The sequence below is a fragment of the Elephas maximus genome, chromosome 1, assembly GCF_024166365.1.
Source record: "Elephas maximus indicus isolate mEleMax1 chromosome 1, mEleMax1 primary haplotype, whole genome shotgun sequence".
Classification (NCBI taxonomy): Eukaryota; Metazoa; Chordata; class Mammalia; order Proboscidea; family Elephantidae; genus Elephas; species Elephas maximus.
In genome coordinates this window covers 119669100-119691926 of record NC_064819.1, presented here as the reverse complement: position 1 = coordinate 119691926, position 22827 = coordinate 119669100, and the positions used below count along the sequence as shown (strand labels likewise).

Below are 22827 nucleotides of genomic sequence, written 5' to 3'. Positions count from 1 at the left end.
TACGAGAAACTACACAATGAATCATTTCCAAACAAAATCAATAATTTTGATTATCAGTCCTTGGCATACGAATAGCAAGCAACCATACAGGAATATCTGTAGTGACTGGCATTTTGCTACTTGACAGAACTAACCAAAAAAACCCACTGCCATCGAGTCGATTCCGACTCAGAGCGACCCTATAGGACAGAGTAGAACTGCCCCATAGAGTTTCCAAGGAGTGCCTGGCGGATTTGAACTGCTGACCTCTTGGTTAGCAGCCGTAGCTCTGAAATAAAGCTTGGAGTCAAATTTTTGTCCAAACAAAATTCCATTCCAAGGCACTTGGAAGATGGCAAGTGAACTGACTACAGACAAACCTCAAAACTTCACGTGTGAAATTGACTCGAGTCTTCAGTTTTCAGTATCTCTATTTTTTTAGGTATTCATTTTTCTCCAATTCTGTGATACTTATATTTGCACTTTGGCAATGAAATATGTTGTGTCCCAAAGACTAGGTAATAGACCAAAGGCTATGGGAGGGAATGAAGGGTTTATTTTAGGCACCTAGATTGTACCTTCTAATATTTTTAACATTATCAAAAGCCTGAATTTGTGAACACATTGCAAGTAAAATAATTCTCAAAAGTGGTCTTAGTGGCACCGTGGGAAAAACTATTCCAAATAACACAACAAATTTTGACCTAGAATATAATCTAAATTTCTGAATATAAAACAAACAAACAAACAACAAATCCATTGCCATCAAGTGGATCCTGACTCATGACAGATACGGTAATGTATTCAGCTATATGCATCCCCTCCTGATGAAATCAGCTTTGCTCTTCCACGAAGCACACTGGGGATGAGTTCGGGATGGACCCAGGCTAAGGTACAACGCTGGGAGTGGCATGACAGGGCCAGTGGCCAAGGCCAAGAAATGTCTTAGTAACAAGAAGGAAAACATCTGGGCCTAGACGTGAAGTCTCTGGGAACACTGACTGCCAAGGACATGGGAGAAAAACAATGAGCCTTGGTCCCAGCTGGAATGATATATAAGCTTGTGTCCCTTGCTCGGTGGTTGCAGAGTGTTAAACTGGTCCAGCCGCTGCCCTGGGGCAAGGTCCTGTAAGTATGCTTCCCAAATAAACCATACATATGTCATGATCGCTGGTTCTGGGTCTTTCTTCAGTCTCTTGGAGATGCTGCTGACCTTGGGCTCAGGTGCCGCTGGGTCGTTAGCCAACAATAGCCCCTTGTGTTTCAGAGTACGACTGTGCTCCATAGGGTTTTCAATGGCTGTGATCTTTTGGAAGTGGACTGCCAGAACTTTCTTCTACAGCACTGTTGGATGGGTTTGAACTGCCAACCTTTAGGTTAGTAGTCAAGCACTAACCATTTGTACAACCCAGGAACCATTTGAGAATATAAAATGGTATGCAGATAACAGATACAGGAAGAAAAAAAAAAAAAAAAGCTTTCATCCCACAGTCCTCGAGCTTTCTTGCACACACAAACCACCTGGAGTTCTTGCTAAAATGCAGATGCAGGTTAAGGAGATCTGAGGCAAAACTTTGGATTCTGCATTTCTAAGAAGCTCACAGGTGAGGCTCATGTTGCTGGTCTGTGAGAATTTCAGTAGCAAACACAAAGGAATTTCTGAGATGGTGAGATCCTAGCTACCTGGGTAACTCATGATATTTGGGCTGCACTTAGAAGGCTGGGGGAATGTGGTACTATGAAGGTGGGGTGGAATAGCACTTATTTTAAGCAGAGAGAAAAGATTGAGTAAAGGCACCTATCAAAACAGCAAAAGCAGAAACAACAGGTGTAATTGCAAAGCACAGGCCCCTGGAGTCAGACTGCTTACTGGCTATGGGACCTCCAGCTAATTACTGAACTTCTGCAAGATTCAGTCCTCTGACCTGTGAAATGTGGATAATAATAGTACTTATTTCACAGGGTTTTTGTGAGCATTACAATTAAATTCAGCACATAAAGTCCTTAGCCCTGTGCCAGGCAAATACCCAATATGCATTGCTCCCATTAGTACTGTGGCTATTCATTTTGGTAAATATGAGAATAAATGCAAATAAGACTAGATAATCAGAGACCTTGAATTAAGATTTTTTTTTTTTTTCCTGTGGGCAATAGGAGTGGGTATACATATGTGTATAAACAAAACAAAAAATAAAAACAAACCTACTGCCATTGATTCCAACTCACAGCAACCCTATAGGACGGAGTAGAAGTGCCCATAGGGTTTCCAAAGCTGTAATCTTTATGCAAGCAGTTTGCCACATCTTTCTCCCACAGAGTAATTGATGGGTTCCAACCGCCAATATTTTGGTTGGCAGCCAAGCACTTTAACTACTGAGCCTCCAGCGCTCTCTAAGAATCCAAATACCAGAGGGTAGTATAAATAAAAATCTTAGCACACTTCTCTCAAAGTTCGAGCCTGAGGGGAACTGATGGTCTAGTTCTTTCTCAGTCATTCAATCAGTCTAAGTGGATTCAAACAATTATGAAGCTTCTCTCCTGTATCTCATTCTGTCCTTCCTCCTCTGATCCCTTCTGTCTCTTATTTCCTCTTCCAAACATCAGATAGTATCTAGGCAGGCTGGCACAATCAAATTTGGAGAGAAAATACTTCAGCCCCTACCTTTTAGTCTACTCAAATTCTTTCTTGAATCATGTTATTGCATGAAAAGCAATTAAACTAACCAATTATTTTGCTCTGTCTTGTTTTGCTACTTTTCCCTAATCATTTTCTTTCTCCTGATTTATTGATTAATAAATACTAGTGTTATAAATTATTTTTATGTTGATAAGAGAAGACATAATTTCTACTTAAAAAAAAAAAACACTCATAATGGCCATGCATTACAACAGCCTGATTCAGCCATCTGGTTAGTAAGCACATACAGCCTCAAAGAGCACATGACGTATTTAGGACAATTTCTATAGAAACCACTCTCACTTAAATAGAAAGTGATGGCACCTGGTCAAAATAACAAGCCCCAGTCTTGGATGATGAAAGAGCATGTAATTTACTTAACTGGAATGGGGGGTAGGGGACTCCGTCCTCCATTACAATCACTTTTCCTGTAGCTAAGAAGAGTCATCTTCCCTGGAGTCGGCCTGAGACCCTTAAGCATTTTATAAACAAACGCAAACTGTTTTAATCCACCAGGCGCTCCTTGGAAACCTGATGGGGGCAGTTCTACTCTGTCCTATAGTCATTATGAGTCAGAACTGACTCAACAGCAATGGGTTTGGTTTTTGGTGGTTTAAGGAACACAAACTACTCTGTTGAATAATCTTTTTCCAAAAGAAAATAGGTTTGTCAAAATTTGCAACAGGTGAATACAATTTGAAATTCTCTTTAAAATCTGCCATTATTGATGGCTAAAGTCAGTATCCTTCACCCTTTTTACTAAGCAAACATACGACAATACCTTCGAGCCAAAAGACTCCTACAATATTGCTTTTAAAATAGATAATATAGAACAAAGAGTCTCTCTTCCTGACATGGGAAACAAATTTGAGGGGAAAATTAGTTCACAAAAGTTTGCCAAGAAACATGTAAGTGATTAAACAGATCCAGCTGTCAAGGCTATTCAGAAGTCCATTTGTCTGTTCTTATACGCTGTGTTAATCAAGAAGGTACTAGAAATTCCTTTTATTTATCTTAATAAATAACTGTAGAGAACGAGGCACTATTCTAAGCTCTGAAAGACATCAAAATAAAGAAGACTTGGGCCGTATCCTCAACATAGTTTATAGTCTCAGGAAGGAAACACCGTCCAAGAGACACCAGTGGTAAGTGAAGTTAGGGGAGAGTGAGAGGAGATAGGGTGAATTAAGCTGCATGAGGAAGTGGGCTCAGGCTGAAATATCCCAGGGGTATTTCACTCTTGGGTTCCACACTCTTACTTTCTGTTTCTGGTAATAGACATTAGGACACTTCTCATTCTATGGTCATTTTCCTCTGAAGATGGGAGTTTGGATCCCTGTCTCCTGGGTAATGGATGATTCCAGGGATCCCAATCAGGAATACCCCAATTCACAGACTCAGAACTGGGTGTAACTTGACAGCTCATCAAAGGTGGGTGAGGTTTCAACTCACATAAGCTTGACCTCATCTGTATTCGACTCTCTGACTTCTACTCCTACTATCACTGCTTGAACATTCTCTTATCTTTAGGATATAGCCACCTAGTTAAAAAATATATTAGTAGCTCTTAAAGTAAACTCGAAGCTTCAAAATATTGAAGAAAATCTAGCATCTAAGTCAGACAGTTTGATATGATTAGATATTCAAGAAAAAATGAATAAGCCCTGAACATGATAGACTTTGAAAGAGGAACATGGATAACAATAGGAAACATTTGTCCATCAGGATCAAGTGTTTGTGGGTCACTCTACCCTTGTTGAACTATTGTCTTAGCTTGGCTTCTGCTACACCATTTCCTCTTGGTCCTCTTCCCATCTCCTGGACGCTCCTTGTCAGTCTATTTTGTGCCATCTGGTTCTTAAGCTTTAAAGTTACCCCAAGAGTCCTCCTTAGGTAATCTCATCCAATTCTATAGCTTTAAATAGCATTTATAAGCCACTGAGTCTTACATTTATATTCCCAGTCTGGAGTTCTCCCCTGGATAATATACTCATACATCCAACTGACACCACCACTTAGATATCTCACAGACATTTTAAAGTCAATACTTTGAATACTGAATTATTTGATTTCTCCTGATACTATTCCTCACCCCACTTCCCAAACTTTTCCTGCCTCAGCATGTAGTATCTACATAGTTTTAGTTGCTTAGGTCAAAAATTGTGAGCTTATATTGGTTTTTGGGGGGGGGGGCATTGTTTTTGTTTTTGTTTTTTTTCATAATCCCCCTTCAATACATCAGTATATCCTGTTGACTCTCCCTTCAAAAATATCCAGAAAATGAACATATCTCATGACCTCTACTTCTAACACCCTAACTGCTAAATCTACCATCATCTCCTTTCTGAACCACTGCCTCACAACTAGTCTTCCTGCTTCCACTTTGCTTCCTGTAGTAGGCAAACTCTGGTAAGCCACCCATATCCCCTTTTGGGACTGAAGATCTTATTTCCCAGCTGCAGGGAATGCCATGACAGCACACAGCTGTCAAAACTCTCCAGAAGTTGGTCTCAGCTGAATAATAAAGCTTCTCGCCCAATGTCAGGAGCTTCTTAGGGGAAGTCTTCATCCAGTGGCTAGTCCACGCATCTCTGTAAAAAGGCCTGGCACCACCTCCCCAATTTGGGACAACTCTACAAGAGCGATCCCAGTTTCAGAGTTCCTCATGAGGTCAGTCAAAGGTTTTGTTGAGACCATATTGCTGCCTAATTTCTCCCTCTGCCTAACTCTGCTTCCTTCCCATCTCCCACAGGAGTTCCTCCTAAGAGTACCCCCTAATAAATTTCCTGCATGCTAATTTCCATACAGCCAGAATGCTCATTAGAAACAAGGATGGCAAGATTTCATCTCACATACTTTGGACATGTTATCAGGAGGGACCAGTCCCTGGAGAAAGACATCAAGCTTGGTAGAGTAGTAGGGTCAGTGAAAAAGAGGAAGACCCTCAGGGAGGTGGATTAACACAGTGGCTGCAACAATGGGCTCAAGCATAACAAAAATTGGGAGGATAGCACAGGACCAGGCAGTGTTTCATTCTGTTGTACATAGTATTGCTATGAGTCAGAACTGACTAGACAGCAATAAACAACAACAATTTTCATCTGAGTCTGCTTCCTGGGGAGCCCAATCAGTCATATCTCCCTATAGTCATTTCCACACAGTAGCAAGATTGAAACGTTTAAAACAGAAGTTAGGCCATGGCATTTCTCTATGCAAAACCCTCCAATGGCTTCTCTTGTCATTCAGAGTGTAAACTAAAGTCCTTATTATGGTCTACATAGCCTGACATGATCTGGTCCCCCTTGCTCACTCAGCTCCAGCCACAATGACTTTCATGCATTCATAGAACGTGCTAATCCCAATCCCTGGAATGTTCTTGGCAAGCTAGTTACTGCTCCTTCACTTCCTCAAGTCTCTGCTCAAGTGTCAGTTTAACAACAAAACATCCCTCCCACTCTACATAAAGTAACAACCCAATCCTGCCCCTTGCCAGCACTCTCTGTTCCCCTTACACTGTGTTAGTTTTCTCCTGAGTACTTACCAGCCTCTGATGCTTGTTTATTACGTTTTCCTTTGTTGGACTTTTAACTCTTTGAGGGTGAGGATTTTATTTTGATTACGGCTATTTTTCTAGCACCTAGAATAGTACCTGGCATGTTAGGCACTCAATAAATATTTGTCAAATGAACTTATTGACTGATAGTAACCACTTTATTCATGGGCATTCCTTAAATTTATTTTCTTCTAATGGAAAGGATAACATTTTGGGCAAACCTGGAGTCAACTGTCCAGAAGAAAATAGAATCAGCTCTCTCTCTCCAACTTTATCAGTCCCACTGGGACAGATATGTCTGGGGTTCACAGGTCCTTGGTAAGAATCAAAGGTATAGGACTAAAGAAAGTAACAAGATAGGGGTAAGCACAGTCAGCTCCCTGTGACTCTTACATATAAATACTCGAAGGAAGAGACAGCAGGATGTTCAGAGCTGTGGAACAGCCAATCATGAAGGTCAGAAGCAGGTGAAATAGGTCCTAGTCTCAGATTTTTCATCAAAGAGGTGTGAGGTACGGAGTGAGTCACTTAAATTCTCAGGGACAGCTTCTTTCTCTGTAAAATGAGGTTCTTAGTCAATATTGTCCCTAGGTGTTGCATAGTAGTTAATGCGCTCAACTGTTAACCGAAAGGCTAGAAGTTTGAGTCCACCCAGAGGTGACCCGGAACAAAGTTCCAGGCATCTACTTTAGAAAAATCAGCCATTGAAAACACTATGGAGCTCTGTTCTATTCTGACACATATGAGGTTGTAGAGAAAATACATTTTCTGTAGTGTTTTAGTATTAAAATAAGAGAGAATATATTTTCTAGTTTAAGCTGTATAAGCTGTGATTAAAAGCTTTAGTCTTTGAAAACGTCGATTATTTGCTCTGGAATCTGTCTCACAATTGTTCCATTGGAGAAAAACAAATTCCATTGTAGGAAAACAAGGTACTCAAGATTTTTGTTGTTCGTTAAACCATGTTTCTCTCCAAGGTGACAAAAACAATGCACAATACCATCAGCACCCGAGATAATTGAGCAAAACCCGGACCCATCCAGTGACCGAAACCAGTACAGCCTAAAGAGCCCTGCAAGACGTCAACAATAAGTCACTTCGTCATTACGTCCCCCTCAAAGAAGAATCAACATTCCTGGGAATTTCTAAACCCTGACCCTCTCCCTATGAAACCCTTTTGTAGGCCTCTTGGGGCAGACAGAATCTGGGGGAAACTTTGCCCCCTCTGTCTCTTGAACACGGTGTTCAATAAAGCCCTCTTGCTGCTTACCTCCTCCTGTCTCACTATTGGCTTGCGGCAGGCAGCTCGAATCTGCAATTTGTGGTAACAAGGTCACCATGAATTGGTGTCAACTCAATGACACCTAGTGACTGACTGGTGTGATCAGTGTTACCCAAGGTGCCTTCCTTAAAATAACAACCTTGCAAGGTCTACAGTGAGAAAGGGGTTCTGTTGTCAAACAAACTTAGGAATTGGTGCATTCCATATCCTGCGTTTGGAGGAGTCTCATAGTCAAGAGGCCTTTTAAGCTTTGTTCAGCCCACAGTTTCTCACACACTTATTTGGCCACAGAAGCCTTTGTTTGCAAAATTCACACTCTCATCCCACTCACAGGGTGAACTGCTGAACTAGCTGGTCCATAGATATTTCTTTCTGCTGTAATATTTGATAAATGTATGAAAAGAAAGTAGCTTGGTCAAAAAAGGAGAGTTTCCACAAGGTTACTAAAGGAAAAACTGTTTGTTCCTGGCCTGGGCTAAGAGAAAACAGTGAAATAGATGAACATCAGCAAGTGTTATCTGAGGTAGAAAGAAAGAACGAAGAGGTCATATATATTCCAGGCCTACCAGCTGTAGACCCATTTGTGCTAACGATTCACAAACAACCTGTTCAGAGACACAAGGAGTATTAACTGAATCAATAGATTGATTCATTGATGGAGAAATCTTGAAATAGGTTCAAAAAGGTGCTAATAAGGAGTGGAAAAAACAGCTGAGGATAAAGTATATTATTTAATAAAACTGCTAGAGAGTCCACAGTGAAGCATGTCTAGTTTCCTCATTCTGATGCACAATATACTTCATAAAATTTTGTTTTAAAGTGGATAGAGTAATGCCAGCACCTTCAGATTTCACACTGTAATTCCATAAAGCAATATGCCAAAGTAATATTTATTTCCAATATGAATATTGGTATAATATGAATTATATGCATTTTATTTTAAAAAGAGAGAAAAGGAAGTGATAACATTCTATTTATGTCACTAAGATATTTATATATAAAGAATGCCTTCAAAAAGCCTTCATATTTCTTAGAGAAAAATACCCCTATTATTCGGTTTAGAAAATGATAAAAGCTGAGTGAAAAGTATTATTAAAAACGTAAAAAGCTTTAATTCATTATTTTAAAAAGCTCTAATCTCTACATTCAGGCTCTGCTCATTAGGGCAAGTCATGAACCCCTGCAACCCACAGGGTATCATGTCATAGAAAAGAACAATGATAACCAACATTTTATCATTAGAGTCACATCTTAAATTTCAGAAGCAATGTCATTTTAAATTAACTTCCTTATACTTGGGCGACATGAAAAATTAGGCTAACTATACATGTAAAGACACACGTATCAAGAAAAGAACCACAGCTTATTACATATATTTTTGTTTGATCTTAATCTATCATTTATTTGCATTTATATTCTGTAGAAATACATGACTCTTAACAGATTTATTGATGATGGATGTCAGAAAGCCAGTTTTCGTCAGTTTTGTCATGGGCTACCCAACCTTGATTGGAAGAATAAAAGGCAGCAATACAAGAGTAAGCCCCAACAAAAAAAACCATTGCTGTCGAGTCAATTCCAACTCAGCGATCCTATAGGACAGAGTAGAACTGCCTCATAGGGTTTCCAAGGAGCAGCTGACTGGATTCAAACTGCCCATCTTTTGGTTAACAGCTGTACCTCTCAACCACTGTGCCACCAGGGCTCCAACTAATTAGCACCAACCAACTCTGTTCGCAATATAGTGGAAAGAATACGGACTTTATGTCAGTGAGTGCTGGTTTGGTATCCTACTACCTTTTGCCACTTATTAGCTGTGTGACCCAAGGAAGATTGCTTAATCTCTCTGAGCTTCATTTATTTACGACTCTAGGATTTACAGTACAAATTGGGACATTCCGAGAGTAAAAGGGGGGGCACTATTAGTAATTGAGAGACATTGCTGACTCAGTGTAGAATTCCTACCTTCCATGTAGGAGTTTGATTCCTAGCCAATGTACCTTATGTGTAGCTACCACCCATCCGTCACTGGAAGCTGATATGTTGCTATGATGCTGAACATGTTTTAGAAAAGCTTTCAGACTAAGACTAGGAAGAAAGGCCTGACAATCAACTTCTGAAAATCAGCCAATGAAAACCCAATCCACAACCAATCATAGGGTGGCTCAGGACTGGGCAGTGTTTTGTTCCATCGTGCATGAGATTGTCATGGGTTGAGGGCCACCTCAAGGGCAGCTGATGACAACAACAATTAGAAATTACCCTAGGACAGCAGGCAAAAAAAGGGACTATTCTAAGCAAACCAAGACATAACCAGCCTACTTAAATGCAACATTGAGATAATAATATTCCAATACTCCTGTGAAAATTAAAATGGCCTCATATAATTTGATATATAGGAAGTCTGGCACGTACACATATTCAATAACAGTACTTTCTCCCTTCTTATGCATAGAAATTGGGTATTGGTTAGGGGTAGGAGCAATATGAGGGGCTAATGGTGTTTTAGGAGCCCCGGTGGCACAGTGGTTAAGAGCTTGGCTGGTAGCTGAAAGACTTGAACCTACCAGCCACTCTGCAGAAGAAAGAGGTAGCAGTCTGCTTCTGTAAAGATTACAACCTCTGTTGTATGGGGTCACTATGAGCTGAAATCAACTCAACAGCACATAACAACAACCAACAACAACTTTTGTGGTTTTGAGGGTTTTGTTTGTTTGTTTTAATGGAGCAAGATGAATGACTGACATGTTACTCCCTCTGCTTGAAATACTCTCCAACAATCCTCTCCTGGTTTAATTCCTCTTCATCCTACTGAGATCTAAAAAAGAGAGATTCCGTGACGAACCATTTTAATTTACATCATAAGGTAACACAAATTCTAACACACAATAGAATCTGAAACTCACACCTGTTGCTGCGGAGTCGATTCCGACTCATAGCATCTCCATGTTTTACAGACTAGAACTGCTCCACAGGGTTTTCTTGGCTGTAATCATTACAGAAGTAGATTACCAGACCTTTCTTCCACAGCATCATTGGGTGGGTTCAAACTGCCAACCTTTAGGTTAGTAATCGAGCACAAATCGTTTGTGCCACCTGGGGACCTGTCTGACACACAATACACTTCACAAAATCACTACCTTCAGGAAGGCTTTCCTGACTCAAGTTGGGTACAGCAGGAGGTTGTACCCTCTCTTAGCACGTTATACTTCTTGATAGTATTTGCTACTATGAAAATTATATGATTATGTAGCAAATTCTTTAATATCTGGCTTCCCAATTGGAACATAAGCACCAGGTGGACAGGATATTTCTATTTTATTCCCTGCTGCCCCTCCATCACCACCACCACCAGCACCTAGACTAGTGTCTGTCACATAATAGGGGGCCAGTAAATATTAAGTAAATGAATTATTGCATGTATTCATGCTGGATATGTCAGGGATTCAGAGGACACAGGTGATTTCTGTCTTCAAGGAACATATATAGTGCAAGGGTATAGAGAGAAATGGGAGTGATTTAATGACTGTATAATTCTGTTATTTTCAAGAATCAGCACATATAAAAATAGTAACCCACACTGAATGCCAAAGCTGTGGAACACCCGATGGGTGTTTTAGGAGCATATGCAAAGGACCAGCCTCAAAGAGGAGAGTGAGGGGCCAGAGTGTGTGAAAAAAAGATGGAAAAATCGTCTGCCGTTGGAACACTCCTCTACTCTTCACAGCCGTGGTCTGCCACCCTGGCTACCTCAAACATTTCACCCACTCACCCCGGGAACAGATTTTATCCTATGTGTGGAACCAAACCAAACCAGTTGCCCTCAAGTCGACACATAGCAACCCTGTAGGACAGAGTAGAACTGCCCCATAGGGTTTCCAAGGAGCGGCTGGTGGATTCAAACTGCTGAACTTTTGGTTAGCAGCTGAGCTCTTAACCACTGCGCCACCAAGGCTCCATCCTATGTATAATGTGTATACCCAAAAACCAAACCAAACCCATCGCCATTGAGTCGATTCTAACTCATAGCGACCCTATAGGACAGAGTAGAACTGACCCATAGGGTTTCCAAGGAGCGCCTGGTAGATTCGAACTGCCGGCATTTTGGTTAACAGCTGTAGTTCTTAACCACTATGCCACCAGGGTTTCCTGTAGTGGGTATAAATACCATCTAATGAGTTTTAATGAGGGCAATGGTAGTTTAGTGGTAGAATCCTTGCCTTCCATGCTGGAAATCTGGGTTTAATCCCTGGCCGGTGCACCGCACGTGCAGCCACCACCCATCTGTTAGTGAAAGTTTCCATATTGCTATGATGCTGAGCAGGTTTCGGCAGAGCTTCCAGACTAAAATGGACAAGGAAAAAAGGTGTGGCAATCTACTTCCCAAAATCAGCCAGTGAAAACCCTATGTATCACAATGGTTCACTGCACAATCTACCAGGGGGTTGACATAGAACCATGCAGCATTTAGTTCTGTTGTGCATGGGGTCACCGTAAGTCAGGGGCCAACTTGACAGTAACTAACAGCAATGAGCTTTATGTGATGTTGCTCTTAATACTTAACATACATCTTCTTTTGTATTTTTCACAACAAACCAGAGAGATCAGTTATTATATTCATTACAAAAGTAAGGAAAAATGAAACTCACGGAGATTAAACAACTTGGTCAATCAGTGTGTGATGCAATTGGATTTGGATTCAGGTCTGCCTGGATAGTTGTACCCAAGTTACTTGCTCACTGTTCCTGCCAGGCTTATCTAAGAAATACTCATTTATAGAAAAGTGATAAGAAAGGTGGTGGTACAGGATATATTACAATGCAGTAGCCAACAAGGATTTTGTTTTTAGCGTGGTTCTAGCCCAGGAAAATTGGACACTGACACTTGTCCCAGGCTTTCAGTATTCATTCTCAAAATGTAGCTGCATATTCAGACTTCTTTCCCTCTCATCACTGTTGCTATCTTACTGTTTCTATGTTAGTTCTAGCTATAAAAGCAATGCATGGTTATTTTGAAACATAAATTTAAGATGGAGATGAGATATCACCAAAGACTACAATTATATTGTCACTGGTATGAGTGCTAAAGCTACATACATTTCTATGCAGATAGTACCACATAACACAGAAAAAACAAATGTTGAGTAACTAAGACTAAATATGGTTACTGTAAGTATTTCATTATATTTAATAAATAATACTTATCTTCAGATATCGGAGTCAATATGTGAGCTCTATGTCGCTGTTTTATACCTTCAATTTATTAATTCTAATGGAAATAAAATTGAATTTGGAGTCAGAATCAGATTAAAATAATAAATCTACCCATCATTAACTGATGACCTTCAACAAGTTACTTAAACTCCATAATCTTTCTCTTCTTCATCTGTAAAATGGGCATAATAAAAGCCTCAAAACCTCATAGGGTGGATGTAAAAATTAAATGAGATGACATATAGACGCCTAGTGTATGGCCCTTTACATAGTAGTTATGCAATAAATACTAACCTTTCTCTTTCTTTTCAAGATAGGTTAAAAATCTATAATTGATGTGAGTATGAAAATATTACCGTGATTGCCTGCCTGGTTTCTTCCTTTTCCTTTCTTTGTTGATTTCAATCCAAGGGGAAATGAGAGGGTAGATTTTAAGTATTTTGACCCTTGTCTACCACAGAGGGGTAGCAAGAGTAATGAGCACCCAGAGCAATCTCTAAGTTTGCCCCCCTCTAACCCCACTGGCCTTGTTGACAGGGGTGGTGGGTGATGATTCACCGGCCAATCTGAAGCCCCCTTGGATTTGTGCCTAGAGGCAAATGCCCCATTCTAACGCCCCTGTCCTATGCCTCTGGTCTACCACCATCCTAAAGCTCCTGTGTAAACCCTGTGACTCCTGCCTTATTAATCAAAAGTTACGTAGCCATCAGTGGCAAGTTAATAGATCCAACATTTGTTCCAGATTCTCTGGAATCAGTCACCACTCAGAATGAAAGTTTATTTGGAATGAAGATGTATATGCATTTCTAAAGATTGAGTATGGCTGAAGATTTGCAGGTGAATCAAATCATCTTTGGAATCGTCTTTTCTTCTGAATTTTAGGTTGGTCCCTTAGTAATTTTCATCCCTAGGTGGCACAAATGGTGCTGACTGAATGGTTAGAGGTTGGAGTAGTCTCAGAAATGTTCTGAGGCCAGAAGAAGGGCCTGGCGATCCACTTCTGAAAAATCTGCCATTGAAGACTCTATGGAGCACCGTTCTACCCTGACACACATAGGGTTACCATGAGTAAGAATCAACGCAACAGTAACTGGTTTTTAATTTCCATTCAGGGAAAAACAGACCAGTTGATGGCTACAGTGTATTATCGTATCCCCAGATATGGAAGGTGTCCTGCAGACCAACATCGGAAAGCCTGCCACAAAGACAGGAATTAATCATTTCTTTTTGGATCACCGCTGCATTTAGCAGATGCTCAATATATGTTTGTTGACTGATTAATTAATATTATATACCTGGCCTCCAGAAAATAAGAAGAAAAAAAGGCGCTGTGGGCCAAGTGTAAACAAATACAGGGAAAAGCACTTCTCTCCACAACCCACCCTATTAACAAGTCAGTGGCTTCACTGTAATTTAACCTCGCACAGGCACTTCCCTGATTAAAGCACTTTAGATGATAGAAAGCTTCCTAGGCCCGGAATGGCTACTGTTTCAAAGGTGAGCTACGTCAGAAGCAGTATAGGAGATAATATGAAGAAAACATTTTCTTTATTTTCTTCTCACAGTGTGCGATGAAGTGATAAGCAGAATGTAAGAAGGAAAATTTTCAAGTTAATAAAATAGCAGATTGTTTAAAGGTATTTTGTGCAACTGAAAGGGCAGCCACCTTACCTGATAAAAAACCACTTTATCTGCTTATCAAATTTTCCCATGATTAAAATAAAGAGACTATTAAACATTTGCAATGAAGTTTAGCTTTCTCATTTCTAAAATGAAACTACATTATCTAACTCTTAGGGATTTTGTGAGAATTAAATAAAATATACATGAGACGTTACCAATACAAAGCTTGCCATGTAGTTATCTCCCGGAAATGATTAGTTGTTACTATAGCTGTGTAGTGTAATACTGTTTTCTGAAGTAACTAGCAATTTAACATTAAGTGTGTATTTAAAATCAATATATGCCAGTGATATAAGGGTCCTTTTAAAATGTCATAAGAATAATGTTAATGAATATATAAAGTACTGACCTCCAAAAGTCTTTCCTTTAAAACCAGTATTTTGATTTTTTTTCCTACTTCACTTTTATTTTTTCTAGCCTTTACATTTATGCCATCTTATCTTTGCAGATTATGAAACTCTATTCTCACTTTTTAATTTTGTAATTGATAAAGTCTACATGGAAAGACAAATCTGTACCCTTCAAATCTGCCTGCCCCAGTTACCACCAAATTCTAAACATAAACACTTTTCAAGAAGCCTTTTCTTTTAAATATCACAGTACTATTCAATTCAAAATCTAACTTTAATGTTCCTGGTGAAATATTTTAAGAACCATTTCTGAATCTTTTGAAAGCATATATTGACATTAATAAATATGGTTACCTGAAAAGGATTAGGGACGCCGGGCAAGCTGGCAATCTGTAAATCTTAGATTCCAATACACGCCCATACTGTACTGTGTACAGCTATATATATATTTTTTTTTTCCAAATCAACATGTGACTGTGTAGGAAACCAGTGAGCCCTCAAACTATGTGAAAATAAGTTCTAGAGGTTCTAATGACATTCAGTTGACCAGTCTGTAGGCATAAAGGAATTCCAGGCACAAGAAATCATTGTTCTAGTGCATAGTTATTAAAATGTTTTGCTATAAAATAGAATGTCCTCTTTCTTTCCAAAGACATTTACTAAGGTCCACAATGTATCATTTCAATTCTCTCAATAAGCTTACTAGTAAAAATGCAGTATATTTCCTTTCAGAATTTAAAATTTCAATTAAATTATTAAAAATAATAATAGTATTTTTTTTCCTTTAAAAACTGACATAGGAAAAAACACAACTAATCTCTCTGCAAAACCATATTTTAGGGAAAGAAGAATGGATAATCACTGAGTACTCTTAACTTTTCCTATGAGCATATATACTGAAAATGTACCTGAGATTTCATCACAGAAAAATCTGTGGCCTTTTGCCAATTCATTACTTTTTAAAGGAAATTGGCTTTTTTAGACCGCTAACCATGAGCTCAGGAGCCAGACTGCTTGGGCTTGAATCCCAGCTCTGCCAATTAAATAACTGTGTGATCTTGGATAGATTACTTAATCGCTCACTGCCTCAATTTCCTCATCTGTAAAATGGGTATAATAAAAATAGCTACCTCAAAGGGTTGCAGTTTTACACATTATAAATTACTGCACATAAGTGTCTGGCACATAGTAAGCCTTCAATAAATATTAGCTATTATCAGCTATTAATAACAATTAGTTTTGGTATTTATTTCTTTTAAATAGTTTATTTGTTTTAAACAGTTCATCCATTATTTCTGATCTCCTCCACCCATTCTTACATCCCATCTTCAACACTCTTAAAGAAAATCAAGGAATGACCTCAGTGCTCAAATCATTGACTTTTTTCCTGGGCCTTTATGTTATAGACACTGTCACCCCCTTTAGTCTTTAAGATAGCCTTTCTCACGGTCCTCTCTGATATTCTTTGCTCTGTTCTTCTCCAGTGACTTCTTTTCCTCTTCCTCCAAGAAAAGGACCCTTATAAAGACCCAGAGCTTAGTACCCTCCTCTTTCCTTTCCTGAGTTCTCACTTCCCTTACAGTTGTCCTCTGTTCTCTGGTTTCAACACTCATGAAAGTTGGCTGACTCTCAAGGTATACCTCCACTTCTTCTTCCTTTCTTAAGCTTCATACTTTTTTTCTGTGATGGTTCACTGGCTGGCTCTAACATGGGCACGACAGTGCAGGCAGTTAGAATTTGGAATTCGACAAACATAGGTTGGGCTCTGGCTCTACCATTTATAAACCATGTGACTGCTCAAATTTTTTTTAATTTTGCAATATCTCGGTTTTCTTGCCTGTAATAGATCATTGATTACGCCTACCTCATATGCTTCCTTAAGTAATACAACACATGTAAAGCACTTAACGGAGCCATGGTGGTACAGTGATTAAAAGCTTGGGTGCTAACCAAAAGGCTGGCAGTTCAAATCCACCAGCCGCTCTTGGAAACCTTATGGGGCAGTTCTACTCTGTCCTATGGGGTCGCTATGAGTCAGAATCGACTCAACAGCAACAGGTATTTTAAAGCACTTAACATAGTACCTAGTTCATATAAAGGCACAATATGTTAGATTGTATTACTATTAACCTCCAACTGAATATGTCCAAAACCACTTGTCATTCCACATACATATATAAAATAAGTCACTTCCTTCCTGTAATTCTAGAAATGTTGTACAGTCACAATCATTTTCAAGACATTAAAGCTAAGCCTTTTTATAACTGTCTCACTTTTTTCCATTATCTGAAACAAAATATGGTAATAAACCAAAACCAAATCAAACCCATTGCTGTTGAGTTGATTCTGGTTCATAGCGACCTTGTAAGATGGAGTAGAACTGCCCCACAGGATTTCCAAGGAGCGGCTGGTGGATTCAAACTGCTGACCTTTTGGTTAGTAGTTCATGCACTTATCCAGTACGCCACCAGGGCTCCAAAATATGGTAAGACTTTCTTCAATTGTATAAAAAGCAATTTTCAGCTGTGTACATTTTCAGGATTGTATTCTCTAGTCTCCAGGTGGCCATGTGACTAAGTTATGACCAGTGAGATGTAATTGAAATGCTCCTTGAAGTGATAGAGCATGACCTTCTTCATTTAATCCTTCATCCAGCTAGCTAGAATTTGGCTGTGATGGCTGGAGCTCTATCAGTCATATTAGATCCTAGGGAAAAGGCACAATGATGAAATGAGATGGCAGAATGATGAAATGGAAGGAAGAGCCACCAAACCAGCTCAGGACAGACAAACTGAACTTTCTTTTTACGTGAGGGAGAAATGAACATCTACCTTGCAGTTTTCTCCCTTGCACTGCCACATCTACCCTTAAGTGAATTAATAACAATTCAATCCCCAACTGTTCCCTAACATGTGTCACTTCTTTCTAGTCAGGCTACTTTCCTCACAGCCTCATAACTTGCTTTGGCACAGATTCCTCCATTTCCCTGTCCTCTCTTCTCACTGTCAGGGATCTTTGGTTTGCTCAGTCAAAAAGGTTCAGATCTACAAGAAAAGTATCTCTGATTTTTTCAATTTTCAATTCTCTCCTCTACTCTGAATACCTACAGCATTTATACACTGCCCTATACTTTCAATGATCCATATAGGGTAATCTTGTCTTCTGAATTATTTGCAAGATCCTAGCAACCCTGGTGGCATAGTGGTTAAGTGCTATGGCTGCTAACCAAAGGGTCAGCAGTTCAAATCCACCAGGCACTCCTTGGAAACTCTAGGGTGCAGTTCTACTCTGTCCTGTAGGGTCACTATGAGTCGGAATCAACTCGACAGCACTGGGTTTGGTTTGTTTAGCAACCAAGTGTTGCTACTTGGGTTCTCCAGAAACATCCTGAGACAAAGTTCAGGGTGCCAGATGTTTATAAGGGATCAACACCTGTGAGAAGAAGAGGGCAGAAGCAGGACTGAGCAGAGTGAGAAGTTGAACTGTGATGCAGACCCAACAGAGCCTGGACTAATCAGGTTGGGAGCACTGGAGTGAGTATTACCCGTGAGAGCTTCCCACATCCAGCCAAAGTAGTCAGGCCTTCACCCCCGCCTCTCTCTGTCACAAGATGTGGGCTACTCTTCAGAAGGTGTGACCCCACTTGAAAGCTAGCAAGCTGCCATCTAAGATGCACCAGTTGGTCTTGACCCACATGGAGGAAAGGAGAATGAAGAACACCAAAGACACAAGGAAAATAGAAGACCAAGAGACAGAACGGGTCACATAAACCAGAGACTCCATCAGCCTTAGACCAGAAGAGCTGGATGGTGCCTGGCTACCACCAATGAATGCCCTGACAGGGAACATAACAGAGAACCCCTGATGGAGCAGGAGAAAAGTGGAATGCAGAACTCAAATTCTAGTAAAAAGACTAGGCTTGATAATCTGACGGAGACTGCAAAGACCCCAGAGGGCATGGTCCCTGGACTCTCTGTTAGCCCAAAACTAAAACCATTCCCGAAGCCAACTCTTCAGACAAAGATTAGACTGGACTATGAGACATAAAATGATACTGGTGAGGAGTGTGCTTCTTAGCTTAAGTAGACACATGAGACTATGTGTCCAGCTCCTGTCTAGAGGTGAGATGAGAAGGCAGAGGGGGACAAGAGCTGGTTGAATGGACACAGGAGATACAGGGTGGAGAGGAGTGTGCTGTCACGTTGTAGGGAGAGCAACTAGGGTCACATAACAATGTGTGTATAAGTTTTTGTATGAGAAACTGACTTGAATTGTAAACTTTCACTTAAAGCACAATAAAAAAGAAAACCATATAACTGCTGAGTAGAACTTCGGATCAGAAAAGAAAACCAGTATTATCAAGATAAATGGATTTAATTCAAGCAAAAATAAATTTATGATGTTTCACTTAGGAAAAAAAAAAAAAAGGTATGACCCCAGCAGAGCAGCTCTTTATAGAGGGGGCAGACCCTGGAGGAGCTGACAGATGGAGGCTGCCTACCAACCACACTCCCTACAGCTCAGCATCAAGACCTCCCTTGAAGGGGAGTATGGATGCCTCATCTCTGTATCTACCACACGAAGTCTGCATTTTATGTATCTCTTTCAAAAATGCCAAATATAATATTAAACATGCAATAGGTGTTTGATAAATATTTACAGAATACTTCATTAAAACCCATTCTAGGCCTGGCCTAGGAAATATAATCTGTAGAAAGCTCATGAGATGAATCCATTCATGGCAAGAAAAGAAAGAAAAAAGTGTTAAAAAGTTCCATTAAAAAAAAAAAAAACTTATTCTTCAGCATTCACTTTGCATAAGATTTAAGTTCCTTGTGCAGAACATCCTTTCTCACTTAACTCCATGTAACACCCACCACCATGCCAGATGCTGCCAGGCCCTCCAGACACACTCCATCTGAAGTACCAGGAAGCAGGAGAGAGCTTCCCATTTGACTTGCTTGCTATGAGGAACACGGTTGTCTTGGGGAAAAAGCTCCAAGGAATAAAACTTGGAATTTGTCTTGAAACCATAAAAGCAAATTTGTTATGAGAAAATTTTGATTAGGCTTACACTGTTGTTTCTACTCTCCTCTCATATGCTTGTATTATCTTTCACTCTAAGCTCATTTCAGGTCTCTATGTAATGAGAAGGAGCCCTGCCGGTGCAATGGTTAAGCACTCAGCTGTAACCAAAAGATCTGAGGTTCCAATGCTCGTGGATAGGTAAACTCAATACTGTGGAAATGACAATTATACCCAGAGCAAGCTACAAATACAATGCAATCCCGATCCAAATACCAACAACATTCTTTAAAGAGATGGAAAAACTGATCATTAACTTTATATGGAAAGGGAAGAGGCCCCAATAAGTAAAGTACTAGTGAAGAAGAATAAAGTAAGAGGACTCGCCCTACCTGACCTCAGAATCTACTATATAGCTACAGTAGTCAAAACAGCCTGGTACCAGTATAACAACAAATACATTGACCAATGGGACAGAATTGAGAACCCAGATATAAATCAATCCACCTATGGTCACCTGATCTTCAAAGTCCATCAAATGGGGAAAAGACAGTCTTTTTAACAAATGGTGCTTGCAAAACTGGATGCCCATCTGCAAAAAAATGAAACAGGACCCATACCTCCCACCATGCACAAAAACTAATTCAAAATGGACCAAAGACCTAAATATAAAATGAAAAACTAAGAGGATCATAGAATAAAAAATAGGATCAACTCTAGAGGCCCTAATACACAGCATTAACATACAAACCATAACTAACAACACACAAACTCCAGAACATAAGCTAGATAACTGAGATTTTCTAAAAATTAAACCCTTATGCTCATCAAAAGACTTCACCAAAAGAGAAAAAAGAGAATTTATAGACTGGAAAAAATTTTTTGGCTATTATAAATCCAACAAAGGTCTAATTTCTAAAATCTACAGGAAAACCCAACACCTTTACAACAAAAAGACAAATACTCCAGGTAAAAAATGGGCAAAGGAAATGAATAGACACCTCACCAAAGAAGACATTCAAGCAGCTAACAGACACATGAGGAAATGCTCAAGATCACTAGCCATTAGAAAAATGCAAATCAAAACCACAATGAGATACCATCTCACCCTGGCACTACTGGCACAAATAAAAAACAGAAAATAACAAATGTTGGAGAGGCCATAGGGAGATTCGAACTCTTATGCACTGCTAGTGGAAATGCAAAATGGTACAACCATTTGGAAAACCTTAAAAAGCTAGAAATGGAAATGCCATATGATCCAGTAATCCTTTCCCCAGGAATATATCCTAGAGAAGTAAGAGCCATTACATATGCACGCCCATGTTCATTGCAGCAATTTTCACAATAGCAACAAGTTGGAAACAACCTAGATGCCCACCAACAGAAGAACGTATAAGCAAACTATGGTACATACACACAATGGAGTACTACACAATGAGAAAGAACAATGATGAATCTGCTGGGCATCTCACAACATGAATGCATCTGGAGGGCATTATTCTGAGTGAAATAAGTTAATCACGAAAGGACAAATATTGTATGAGACCACTACTATAAACTCATGAAAAGGTTTACACAAAAAAAGGAACAATCTTTGATGGTTACAAGGGAGAGAAGGGTTGGAGATGGAAAAACACTAAATAGACAATAGATAAGTGGTAACTTTGATGAAGGGTAAGACAGTACACAATACTGGGAAAGCCAGCACAACTTGTCCAAGGCAAGGTCATGGAAGCTCCACTGTTGTTGTTGTTGTTGTTGTTAGGTGCTGTCGAGTTGGTTATGACTCACAGCAACCCTATGCACAACAGAATGAAAAACTGCCCGGTCCTGCGCCATTCTCACAGTTATTGCTATGCTTGAGCCCATTGTTGCAGCCACTGTGTCAGTCCATCTCACTGAGGGTCTTCTTTTTCCCTCTACTTTACCAAGCATGATGTCCTTCTCCAGGGACCAATCCCTCACATCCAAACTCCTTGAGGGGCAGAATTACTGGGCTGAGGGCTGTGGGGACCATGGTCTCAGGGAACATCTAGCTCAATTGGCATAACACAGTTTATAAAGAAAATGTTCTACATTCTACTTTGGTGAGTACTGTCTGGGGTCTTAAAAGCCTGTGAGCAGTCATCTAAGATACTCCACTGGTCTCACCCATTCAGGAGCAAAGGAGAATGAAGAAAACTAAAGACACAGGGAAAGATTAGTCCAAAGGACTAACGGACCACAATTATCACAGCCTCCACCAAACTGAGTCCAATACAACCAGATGGTCCACGACTACGACCACTGACTGTTCTGACAGGGATCACAATAGACGGTCCTGGACAGAGCCAGAGAAAAATGTAGAGCAAAATTCTAACTCGAAGCCCAGACTTACTGGAATGACAGAGACTAAAGAAACCCCAAGAGTATGGCCCCCAGGTACCCTTACTGCTCAGTAATAAAGTCAGTCCTGAGGTTCACCATTTAGCCAAAGATTATACAGGCCCATAAAACAAAATAAGACTAAAGGGGCACACCAGCCCAGGGACAAGGACACAAGAAGGCAGGCGGGGATGGGAAAGCTGGTAATAGGGAATAAAAAGTCATGAAGGGAGAGTGTTTACATGTCGTGTAGTTATTGACCCATGTCATAAAACAATGTGTGTACTAACCATTTAATGAGAAGCTAGTTTGTTCTATAAACCTTCATCTAAACTGCAATTAAAAGAAAAGATCTGAGGTTCAAACTCATCCAGCATCTCTATGGGAGAAAAGACCTGACAACCTGCTCCCATAAAAATTACAGCCTAGGAAATTCTGTGGGGCTGTTCTAGTCTGTCCTACAGGGTCACTATGAGTTGGCTTCGACTGGAGGGTGTCTAACAACAACAACATAGCGGGAAGCCAGCACCCATTTGTCAGTGGAGGCTTGCTATGATGCTGAACAGATTTCAGCAGAGCTTCCAAACTAAGATAGATTAGGAAAAAAGGCGTGGCAATCTACTTCCAAAAATCAGCCAGTGAAATCCTATGGATCACAACTGTCCTATCCACAACTGATTGATCATGAGGATGATGCA

The 22827-nt window shown here is 40.0% G+C and overlaps 1 protein-coding gene across 6 annotated transcripts in view; it reads right to left on the bottom strand.

The window, feature by feature from the left end:
- The window catches only part of MLIP (muscular LMNA interacting protein), a 332606-nt gene that overhangs the window by 146512 nt on the left and 163267 nt on the right, over positions 1-22827 (bottom strand). The window lies entirely within an intron of this gene.